The sequence below is a fragment of the Teleopsis dalmanni genome, chromosome 2 (assembly GCF_002237135.1).
Source record: "Teleopsis dalmanni isolate 2A chromosome 2, ASM223713v2, whole genome shotgun sequence".
Lineage (NCBI taxonomy): Eukaryota > Metazoa > Arthropoda > Insecta > Diptera > Diopsidae > Teleopsis > Teleopsis dalmanni.
This window is the reverse complement of record NC_051847.1, coordinates 243,926,662-243,931,710: the sequence shown is the minus strand read 5'-3', so window position 1 is coordinate 243,931,710 and position 5,049 is coordinate 243,926,662.

Genomic DNA, 5,049 nt, shown 5'->3' with positions numbered 1-5,049 from the left:
TTTATATTTATATGCGAGTACTTACATAATACGTGTCGCATCCCGTTGCCTCACATTTTCGTCTCGATTCAATACTTCGATTATCATTTTGCGTTCGTTTTCTGAGAGGCTTTCTAGTACTTGTGATGTGGCGACTGCCAATTCAGGACCCAGTGCTTCTAAGGTCTCACCGGGTATACCCTCTGTAGCGGCATCTGTCGTATTAATATTTCCAGTTGTGTTTGTTGTTGTAGTTGTCATATTTGTAATATTGTTACCTGTGCCGTGATGCATTGGCATATTGACTGTACCTAACATCGTTGACGTTGCTGACGTCATCATATTGCTATACTGCAGCACATTGTTGCTGTTCTGCTCGGAGGCACTTGCAACTCGGTGCTTATTGGTAGATGCGATGGGCGTGGGTGGCAAACGAGCACTACGTCCACTTGACATAATAGGTCGTTCGTGTTGCACTTAACTTAAGCGCTGCTTTTTGCTATTGTTTAAATATTTAACCTTTGTTTTAGTTATTAATGTTGTTGTCTTTGTTGTTGTTATTGTTGTTGTAATTGTTGCTATTTCTGTTAATGCTTGAATTGAATTGCTTTTCGTTTCCAATTTGCGGTAGTTTATTGTTTCATCAAAGTACAATCACAGTTAAAGTGTATATCATTTTGCAATCTGAACTGAAATTGAATATAAAGAAAATTATTTATTTTTAAATATTAATTATAGTGAAATATTAAGGTAAAAATAGATTATTATATAAATTATTAATTTAATAATATAACGGATAAATTCTGTTGAAAAAATTTGTTTGAAGGATGTAGTTTGAATGGATTTTATGGTTTTGCCATATATATTTAATGTTAATCATACTTAGTATTTCTCTTTAAATAAATAATTTTATAGAAATTACAATTAATTATATGTCAAGTGAATAAATAAATTTAGATTGTACATTTTTTATTAATTATATTACCCCTCACAAGTTTTTCAAATGTTGAGGTTTGAGAATGATAATGAGGTTTTTTCAAACAGTAGTGAACTACACCAACAAAAATTCATTTTTATATTATTTTAATTAATTGAATTTTTCGCTGACCATACAGCTGTTTCGAGTATTGCCAAATACCCATCATTAGTGGTCTTGGAAATAATTATTGTATTTAATTATTCGTAAATAATTATTTTTGAAACTGTACTTTCAAAATATAATAAACATTATATCTAATATATAAAATTATACTGATATATAGTTAAAATTTCTCGTCTGTCTTCTATTAACAATAATAGACCAGTTAGTATAAAAATCGCATGACATTTGATTATTAATATTTAAAACACTTTTTATTATTTTAACACATTTTATAACGTTTATGAAACTAGATTTAGGTCTTTCACCTATAATCCATAATAACAATAATAGTTAATTATTCTATTATATTTAATAATAGTATAATATGATATAATGCATTTTAAGAATAAAAGTAGAACTTTAATAATATTTTTATTTTCCATCCGAGTCTGGTGATTCATATAGCTTGAACTTCCATTATGTATATTGCTTCGCTCATAATTATTTTGAAAAAATCCCATCGAACCCCTAAATAAACAATAAAGTAGAGCATTTTCTTTACTTTCTATTTCGCTTACTCTGCCCTCTACAATCATTTATTCCGAGGTGGCTGATCGTTCGATATATTAGACAGATTTTGTCTAAAGTGAGATATTAACCCAATCTGCGAGATTGGCTTAATAATAACATACCAATAATTCAAATTTGTCGATTTAAGGTTTGACTAATTTTTTAATAGTCCACACTTTGGTCAAATTGTGAAACTTAGGATATTGGGAAATCGATAAATAATAGATGAAGATTTCAAACCATATTTGGATCAATGAGAGGTGGATAGAGATCCAGTATATGTTTTCGGATAATCATCGTATAAGAAATACAGAAAGAGGAAATAAATGGATGCTTCATTTTACATGTGAAAGATATTATCACACTGTTTATTATCTCTATCTTTAAAATTTTGTAGTTACCAGCAGTAGTCGAAGTACTGTTAAGAAACTTATGAACGATCTAAATTCTGGTACATTTTGACTAAGAAACCTGTATGTCTTTCAGTTTTTGAAAATAGTTAATTAGAAATTAAGAGTAATATAATTTTTTGTTTAAAATATAGTTTTACCCTGCGATAGCTTGGGTAAAAGTTAGAAAGTTTAAAAGTTAATAGGGTTTGTATAGAAATAAAAAGACAACAACAAAAATTTTTAGGTAATTGATTGAAATTCGACTGCCCATACAACGCTGTTTAGAGTATTACCAAGTATTTATCTTCCGCGGTCTTAGGGAATATTCGAATTTTTACATTATTTTGATCATGGCCAAAAAGGGTTTGAAATTGCCGTGACCATTTGTCATATGACTAACTGTATAATATCGTCCATGTTTATATTCTTTCTGTCTAATATATCTCTTAATAATTCATTTTAAAGTAGCTTTATATCCGTTTACAATTTCTATGCAAGTATCATTTTTTCATACAATTTTGGGCAATAGAATAGAAATATAAAAACAATTAGAAGTCACACACATGGTAAATAACAATAAAATCAAAGGAAGTTAAGAATTTAATTCTTAATTAAATTTTTTATATTTCGGATATATTTATCCTTAATTTTTAACTCACAGTAATAAAAACCAAAAAAAAAATTACATATCTTTACATCACTTCATTTGTATATTTGCATATTTTTCTATTCTATTCTACGAACAAAATGGCTGAAATAGACAATTGACTCCAAAAAGAGTGAACAGCACCAATGTGTGTTCTTTATTAAATAGCAAATCCCTTTTTATGTAAAAATCAGCCAAAATTAAACTTTGAAATACTGCAACAATTGGAACTTGGAAAGTATAAGTTGCTGATAAATGATTACATATCTTTTTTTCTGTTATGTGTTTTTTTTCTATTGACATATACCCTTCAGCAAACAATCCTTCATTATCAATTTCTCTGGAATTATTTGATGAAAGTTTATTGATTAGAAATTCGATTTGCAGTTACGTTTTTATTGCACAAACTTGTGCCCGTAATAATACGGAAAAGTTAAAGTATTTCAAGCAAATATTTTTATATATTGATGGCACATACATACACGTACTATATATATATATATTTTCTACACTTCATAGTACATAAATGCTCAGATTATTTCCATTTATATTTGTTTACCTTTGTAGAGTGAGAAGAAATTTTTATTCTAGGAAGAGAAAGAATTTTTCCTCTTTTAATTTGAAATTTTAAAGTTATTAAAAAAAAAGAGTAAGGTAATTTAAAGAAATAAAATGAAATAGTAAAATACAATGGAATTAGTATTTAAATCTTTTCTCATTATTATATGTTTTTATTCTAAAAGGGAAGCATTAAAGTTTTGTTAGTTTCTTCAGCAGCTTGAGATCTTATAGTATTGCGATTGCAGCAAAGTAGTTTCTAATACTATCTACTGAGATCTCAATATATTCATAAGAATAATGTATTCGTATGAACACTATCTGAAATCATTATTCTACAATATGTTTAGAGTTTCACTTTGGTTAGTTTGAATTAGTTTGAGAGGACTAACTCAGCGCTACCTCTCAGAGACATCTATTGCTCATTGTGGTTCCCTCAAAGTTGCCAGGGAGAGGTAAGTTACACTAACATTTGTTATATCTTGATATTGGTCCTTATAAAATCATTTGGTTTTCAACTTTCATTATACTTCCGGACAAGAATATAGAAAGTGATTATTAAATTGTATTTCATCTATATCATTGCAGCTGATTCACATCCCACTTGTTGGAGTTCGCCACCGTTGAAACATCGGCACAATAGCACAATGGAATACCAATAATGCCCTATTAGTATACCAGCAACTACATGAACCTGCAAGTTATGTAAAAACGAAAAGGTGTTTCGTTCTAATCCAGTATAATCTAGGACATACTGTTCTGGCGCCCACAAGTTATTTGCTAAAGTGATGGTGAATTCATCCATACTCCTAATAAGTTTACAAATCATAGTTAATATAAATATATATGGTAAATGAATCGGTCATATTTATCTAAATTTCAGAACCTCTTCTGGTCATCGTATTTAATATTTCGTTAGCTTAAATATATCATGTCCAGGAATACAGCAGAGCAGAATATAGCAGTCATACCATGTACTGTGTGACATTTCATTACATGTGTACGGGACTATCTCTAAAGATAGTGTTATTCAAAGGACGAATTTTATATCCATATAAACAGACAAAGTTTATATTTGACTGACTGATTTTTCGATTACGTTTATTTCAGTTTATAGGCTTTCAGCTATTTTAGCCTGATAGATGCTGCAAATGTCAGCGAGTTGGTGTGACTGCCGTATTTGCATGTCTCTGAAGTGAATACTCGCTCCCGTATCACTCTCCATATTTCAGCTCTTTGTCTAGTTGGTTATTGCAGAGATAGCTCTTCCTGTTAGTTTTCTTTTGTAGGATAAAGAGTACCAACATAAGTTTCGAGGTTCAGTATTGGTTTCATGTAGCCAGTGGTTGATCTTAGACCAGTCGTGACCAAACCAAGACCCCTCCGTTTTTGCATCAACATCAATGCAAACTTTTTATTTTCGTTTTGCGACTCCATTTACTTTAATCTTTGGTTCAATATTTGTATTTAAGACCTTTATTCTAGGATGATCGATTTCATTTTGTCTAATTGTATTTATATCTTACGATATACATACATTAAGACTGAAAAGTTTTCGGAAATTCTCATTTAAAATTCGCGCGCTGTATATTTTTCGATATTTTAAGTTTATGTAGTTTGGCAGCACTGTCCTTAATTTCTATGCCAAAAATGAGCGCGATCTGTCAGACAGTTCGTTTACGGCAGCTGTTGAAACCAGTTCACCTCAGTAGTGCGTTGCGAAATGTCTTCGACGGTCGTACGCCCGTCCTGAAAGGCTTTGTACCACTCATAAACTTGAGTTTTCGATAAAACTGATTCCCCATAAGCCTTTTGTAGCATTC